Here is a 7,161-nt window from a genome sequence, read left to right on the forward strand (position 1 = left end):
CAGGAGACTCAGGGCACCATCTGCCATGTGGGTCCCCACAGCCTCCGGCAGGAGGCAGCCTTCTGAGCTCTCCTGGGGCCTCCTCAGGCCAGCACCAGGTGTCCCAAAGAGCAATCTACCAGCAGGGGTCAGTGTCCAACTTAAAACTAGCCTGGCCCTTTACCTGCCCGACTCAAAATGCAGAAACCTTCACAACAGACGTGAGTTATGATGTCAGAGTCTGTCTCAGCTTTGCTTTATCTTAATTTCTGAGTGATGCCCAAACCAGCTGGGCTTGAAGCAGCACACCTGCACTGAATTTCTCCCCTTTTTGGACATAAAAACAAGCACGAGCTTCAAAAGACGCCAACAAGAAAATCAAAACTCAAGCCACAGACTGGAAGAAAATATTTACAATACATCTTTTGGGCAAAGGACTCGATCCGGAATATATAAAGAACTTTTACAATTCAATAAGACAACCCAAAAGAAACGAGTGAAGGTTTGAACAAACACTTCACCAAAGAAGATACATGGATGGCCAATAAAGATAAGAAAAACTGGCCAGTATCATGAGTCATTAGGAAAATGCCTCTGACAACCATGATGAGCCACCATCACTCACCCATGAGGATGGCTATAATTTAAAAGACCGAGTATCGTGAGGATGCGGCATAACTGACACGCTCATGCACCACTGGCGGAAATATGAAATAGTACCTCCATTTTGGAAAACAAATCGGCAGTTCCTTAAAAACTGAAACCTAACATTTAACCTATGCTATTCCTTTCCAAGCTAAATATACAAATGAAAGCATATGTCCATACAGACCTGTGCAAATTTTCACAGCAGCTTTATTAGTAATAGCCCCAAATTGAAAACAACCCCAATGCTCATTGTCTTTGTCTATTAAGGCTGCTATTAAAAAAAAAAAATACTATAGACCGGGAGGCTTATAAACAATAGAATGTTATATCTCACAGTTCTGGAGGCTGAGAAGTTCATGGTCAAGATGCTGGCAGATTCGGTGTCCGTGGAGAACGCACTTCCTGGTTCATAGATGGCTGTCTCTTCACTGTGTCCTCACCTGGCAGAAGGGGGAAGGGTCTTTTTTATAAGACATTAATGTCAGTAAGGAGAGCTCTATCCTCGTGACCAAATCACCTCCCTGAGGTGCCGCCCTCAAATACCATCGCATTGGGGGTCAAGTTTCAACATATGAATGGGGGTGGGGACACAAACATATAGTCCTCATGAAGGACGTGTGTATAAACAAATCAAGGCGTACCCATCCAATGGACTACTTAACTCAGTAAAAAGGAACCCAAACCAATACACAAAACAACATGGATGAATCTCAAAATCATTTTTTTGTTTGTTCGTTTTAATTTTATTTATTTTTATGGTGACATTGGTTAACGAAATCCAGTAAGTTTCAGCTGTACACTTTAACGGTAAGGCATATGTATGTTTACACTGTGTGTTCACTTCCCATAGTTAGATTTCTTTCTGTCACCACGTATTTGTCAAAATCATTTTGAATGGAAAAAGCCATGCCTCCATTTGTATAAAAATCCGAAACAGGCAAAATGAATGGAAAGTGACAGATCCAATTACCAGGGGCCGGGGTAACCTGCCCCCACCGCGAGGATCTCGCTTCTCTGCCTTGTCCGTGCTCTCCTTGGCGGGCATGCCCTCCCGTCCGTGGGCTCTCAGGTCCAGTGTCCCTCCTCCCTCCAGAGGCCTTCCCCGACGCCCTCGGTATGCGGCCGTTCCCTTGGGCTGCCTTCATGACGGCACTCTGCCCTGTCGTGACCCAGGGCCTGACACAGAGGATGCTTTCTGTCATTGTAATTGAACGAATGAATGAATGATAAAGGACCATTCTTTCTGTCTTAGAGATGAGGAAATGAAGGCTAGAAAGCCATTTTCCCAAGTCCACCCAAATTAATGGCTGACTCACCCGTTAAGACCTAGAACTGGACATTCTCCCTACGCCAGAACTTCTTCTGGGGGCTTCCCAAGGCTGGTGGCAGCAGGCCAGGCCTGCAGGGATGGGGTGGCGGGCAGGATCAAGCATCAGACATACCTAAGTTTGGTCCCCTCGCACCACCAACTGTGCACCTTTGGGCCAGGTGCTTGCCTTCTCTGAACCTCAGCAAAGTGAGTAAATTCAGTGTCACGAGGTCGCACAGAGCCTGGAGAACAGCGCTGAGGGCAGGGCCACGACTCCGTACAGAAGCCCTTTCTGCAGGGCAGAGAAGTCTCAGTCATTCTTTGTCGTCGTCGTTTTTGTAATTACTAAAAACAAAAAAGTCCTATGTAGTTCAACGTTGGTTTTCTGATATTGAGAAGAAATTAGCTCTGTCATAATCCCTCCAACCTTGCCCCACCTTCTTCATATCCGTAGCTAAGTGTATAACGATACACAGTGCCATATATAGTTATAAAGAGTATATATTTACATATTTTTTCCTTACAAGGTCAAGGTTTTTCTCATGTCTATTCACATGAGTAACCACGATTCCCCCTCTTTTTCAGTCTTGATGTCTAAGTCGATCCGGCGCTCACCGCCAGACCTGCTATAGCTTCTCCATGCACCGTCTCGGTCTCCGTTATTTGGATGCATCTCTGGATGGTGCCGTCTGGCACGCAAGTGTTTTGTTTCTTCCGGAAGGGGTCATAGGGCTGCATTCCCGGAGCACCTGCATGTTGCTGGGTCTTTGTACAGTTTATGTATCCATATTTCTGTTCATGGACATCTGGGTTGCTTCTAGTTTTGGCTATTAATAAAGATGCCATGACTGTTCTATTGTAGGAATGCTTTGCTGGGTAGCACGGTTTTTTTAAAGTGTGGTCATCTTTAGTCCTTTTTTTTTTTTTTTTAAGTAAAGTTTTATTGAGGCATAACATTGTTCCCTCTGTTTGGTGTAGTGTAATGAACCACCTCAAAACTTACCATATTCACAACAGCCAAAGGTGGAAGCAACCTGTGTCCGTCGATGGATGAATAGATCAACAAAAACGTGGCATGTACGTACAGTGAACTAAGGAGAGAAAGGCTGACACAAGCTACCGCCGGGCTGAAACTTGAGGACACTATGCTAAGTGAAATAAGCCAGTCACAAAAGGACAAAGACTGTGTGATTCCACTTGTATGCGGTATCCGAAGTCATCAAAATTCATTGAGACAGAAAGTAGAGGGGCTGGTAGATGGCAGGGGCCGGGGGAAGGGGAGAGGGAGAGTTGCTTGAGGAGTACAGAGTTTCTTTTTTTCCAGATGAAAAAGTTCTGGAATGTGTTGCACAACTATGTGAATATACGTAACACTACTGAACTATACAGTTAACCATTAAGATGATCAATTTCGTGTGATGTGTTTTTCACCACAATTGAAAAAAAAAAACAACTTAGCGATGTAAAACAGTCACCACTGTATTTTTATGTTCATGGGCTGTCGGGGTCAGGAGCTTGGGCACAAGGGCCAGCGGCTCTCATCTGCTCCAGGGTGTCTGGGACCTCAGCTGCAGCGAGCGACCCAACGGCTGGGGCCAGAGAGTCCGCGTCCCAGACGATTTCTTTCCTCAGCCGTGGGGCCTCTGGGACCGTCGACTGCAGGCCTGCAGGTGGCACTGCCAGCTCAGCAGCCTCCTCCGAGTAACCGGACTTCTCGCCCAGTGGCTCAGGATTCCAAGAAAGAGCGTTCCCAGTAGGCAAGGAGGAAGCGGCATGGCCTTTCAGCGTCCACTCTCGGAAGTGATGTCGCATCACTTCCGCCATATTCTCTGGGTCCACCAATCACAGGAGCCCAACCAAGTTCAAGGGGTGGGGACGCAGACCTTACCTCTCAGGAGGAGGAGTGTCAAATCGTTTGTGGTCATGTTTTAAGGCCACGGCAAACATAAATACGAAACAGTACACAAATCGTGAGAATGTTGCTTGATGAAATTTTGCAAAGCGAACCATTCATACCGAGAACTCGTACAACCAAACGGAGAACCCGAACACCACCAAATCTCGGAAACCCCTCCTCTGCCCGTCCTAGTCACTCTCGACCCTCATCCCTGACTTCCCGCACCAAAGGTTACTTTTGCTTGATTTGAACTTTATAGAAACATTCAGGATGCATTCTTTTAGTCCAGTTTCTTCTTCTTGATCTTATGTTTAGCAGATTTATCATGTTTTTATGGGTTCAAGCAGTTTGTTTTTACTGCCATATACAATTGCATCGTACGAATTTGCCACGGTTTATGTATCCATATTTCTGTTCATGGACATCTGGGTTGCTTCTAGTTTTGGCTATTAATAAAGATGCCATGACTGTTCTATTATTAGACACGTCTTTCAGAGCACACGTGTGTTTTTCTGTCTGGTCTGTGCATAAGAAGATATCTATGCTTTTGCAACTTCCTTACTCAAAATTATTTTTGTGAGTCATTCAAATCGACGACTACACCTGTAGTTTATTCATTTAGGTTGTTTCCATTTTGTTCCTCCTGCAATAATGTGGTGTAAGGGAGGAAAAATATCTTTTTTCTTCTACTCATCTAGGTTCTCTGCCAGGTCTCAGCACGAAAGGCAGATTGGCAAGAGAAAAGCATGTACATTTACTTAATAATATAAGTTTTATGTGACAAGGGAGGCTTCGTAAGGAAGTGAAGCCTCGAAGTTAAATATGAACGTATTTTTATGCTAGATTGGATGATGAAGAGCAGAGGGCTGTAGAAAATGTGATGGGACGAAAAGGGAGGACGTGGTGAGTCCTGTTCGTTCGCATTCTTCTTGTTGTCTTGCAGATAAGGACATCTCTTTCCTCCACGTACAGAGGGGCACCTCTCACATGAGGGTCTCATGACCTGCTTCAGGGAAAGGTCAGAAGGTCCTTCCTGCACCTGCCGTTTCTCAGATCCCTTCAGCTTAAAACTTTCATTATGCCGAGGAGCCACGTATATTTTGGGGTAGCGTGTCCTGAACTCCATCAATAGCTATAAATATTTTAAGCATGTCTTCGTGGGTTCATATCTTTGAATCTGTGTGAGTTGCTCTAGGATATCTGCTTAGACTAGTAGGATGGACGAGTCTGCAAACGGTTGCACCAATTTACACTCTCACCGGTGGCATATGAGAATGCTCATCGCTCACATCCAGCCGACCTCCTGGGCTCTGTCAGGTCTTCTAACCCCTTTCTCATTTACCCCAAGAATTCTTGCCGGTGGCGGTAGAGGCTGCAGCGTTTACCCTGAGATAACTCACGGAATACAGTTCTAACCTTACCCCCAAAGTCTGCCATGAAATATCTCGCTTTTATCATTATTTTCGCATCGCTCTAGTATAGCGATAGTCTTCGGAAACAAATGACATCATTCTGTTTTTAGTAGTTCGATCGCTGAAAATGTCAAATCCTAGAAAACGTAGCCTTCCTACCCATGACATTAAACGGATGTTGGCAGCGAGCTGCATTTTTTCTTTTTAAATGGGAGAAGGGTGTTTACTGACCCGATGACTAGAAAACAGTCTTTCGTTGAGGCTGTGATCTGAGTTTCATTCCCCCTTAAGGCAGAGCGTCTTTACCTGTTTCTCGACCCCTCAGGTTGCCTCTTCCGTGAACTGCTTGTTCCTTCCAATGTCTGTGCTTTACCATATGATTTCAGCACAGAGAGTGGAATGTCATGTGTGTGCTAGTTACTTAGGCCTTAGCTCGGTATTAAGAATGTGCATTCTCTACGGCCAGGTCACCCTGAATATGCCTGATCTCGGAAGCTAAGCAAGGTCAGACCTGGTTAGTACTTGGATGAGGGATCACCTAGGAAACCAGGTGCTGTAGGTGTTTAATAAAAAAGAAAGTAAAAAGAAAAGGTCTACGGCCATGCCACCCTGAATAAACCTGTTGTCTGATCTCGGAAGCTAAGCAGGGTCAGGCCTGGTTAGTACTTGGATGGGAGACCATCTAGGAAGACCAGGTGCTATAGGCATAAATAATAATGATAATAATAATAAAGAGTGTGTATCACCCCAGGGATGTGGAGAAATCGGAACCTGCATACATTGCTGGTGGGAATGTAAAATGTGGGAATGTAAAATGGGGCAGCCGCTGTGGGAGAGAGTCTGACTGTTCTTCGAAAATGTTAAACATAGAATTAACATACGACTCAGCAACACCATGTCTTGCTTGGTATTTATCCAAGCAAAATGAAATCAAACGTCCACGCAGAAACAAAAACGTGTACATGCATGTTCATAGCAGCACTACCTATAAGAGCTAAAAGGTAGAATCACCCCAAATGTCCATCAAGACATGAATGGGTAAATGAATCGTGGTCCAGCATCGTGGTCTCGCCACGCAATGGGATACTATTCAGCCACGAGAGAGAATGAACGACTGACACATGCTACGACTTGGGCGAACCTCAAAGACATTATGAAAAGCGAAGTCTGGCTTCCTTCTGACACAAAAGGTCGCATATTGTATGATTCTTTTTATATGAAATGTCCAGAATAGGCAAACTCATGGAGATAGACAGCAGGTTGTTGCATGGCATGGGAAGAAGGGAAAAAGGGGAGAGGTTATCTAACGGGACAAGGTGTTCCGGGATGACGAAGAGGTTTCGAAGCTAGAGATATGGTGGGTGCACAACATAATGAATGCATTAAATGCCATAGAATTGTATACTTCAAAATGGTTAATTATATGTTTTGCAAATTTTACCTTAATTTTTTTTAAAAAAAGAACACACAGTCCAGGGGTCAGAAGGGTCTCAACGCCAGACGTGGCTAATACCAGTCTTTCTGTTATTACCTTATCAATAAGTGAAGCTTGATTTGCTGATTAGCATAGTGATGTCAGAAATGTTTTTTAATAATCACTGGTGAAGATAGCGACTCATTGACCAAACTGATAACTGTTAAAAATGGACTCTCATTGGGAAAATGAAAAGTATTGTTACTCAAGAGATATATATATATATATCCTAAAATTGTTTAAAATCACCCCTGCCCACCCACAGGGCACAGAATATGAGAATCCAGCAAAGTTGTAATCTGCCCCTAAGACTCGATGATCTTTAAAGCTTGACCAGTTCTCAGCCATTGATTTAGTTGGATTTTGAGTTGTTTGATGTTGATCATAAATAAGGAAAGGAATTTGGTCTCTAGGATGTGTGCCAGCCTCTGGTGAAGGGTGG

The 7,161-nt window shown here is 44.3% G+C and overlaps 1 pseudogene; it reads left to right on the forward strand.

Annotated features, from left to right (window-relative positions):
• Nucleotides 1–5,836: 5,836 nt before the first annotated feature.
• On the forward strand, nucleotides 5,837–5,952 carry LOC111731941 (annotated as a pseudogene).
• Nucleotides 5,953–7,161: the final 1,209 nt, after the last annotated feature.

This window comes from Pteropus vampyrus, unplaced genomic scaffold (assembly GCF_000151845.1).
Source record: "Pteropus vampyrus isolate Shadow unplaced genomic scaffold, Pvam_2.0 Scaffold411, whole genome shotgun sequence".
NCBI lineage: Eukaryota > Metazoa > Chordata > Mammalia > Chiroptera > Pteropodidae > Pteropus > Pteropus vampyrus.